Below are 248 nucleotides of genomic sequence, written 5' to 3'. Positions count from 1 at the left end.
TATGATGTCTCCTTAGATTCTGAGTCCTCAGGAACGGCAACGCATGGGAGGTATCATGGGCGAAACAGTATACTCTGTTATGTCCATGGTACTGCTCATGTCTATAGGCGACGGTTACCACTTTCCATCAGGTGGGCCGTCAGCTTGTTTGCCATTCTAAGTTGTATGAAACAGATTATATAGATAGAGTGTATCCATACAAATGCTTCGAGAAAAGCGGATCATCTTTTTCATACAATTTTGCGTGA

The sequence above is a fragment of the Galleria mellonella genome, unplaced genomic scaffold, assembly GCF_026898425.1.
Source record: "Galleria mellonella isolate WM207_F2 unplaced genomic scaffold, CSIRO_AGI_GalMel_v1 utg574, whole genome shotgun sequence".
NCBI lineage: Eukaryota > Metazoa > Arthropoda > Insecta > Lepidoptera > Pyralidae > Galleria > Galleria mellonella.
This window is presented reverse-complemented; position numbering follows the sequence as displayed.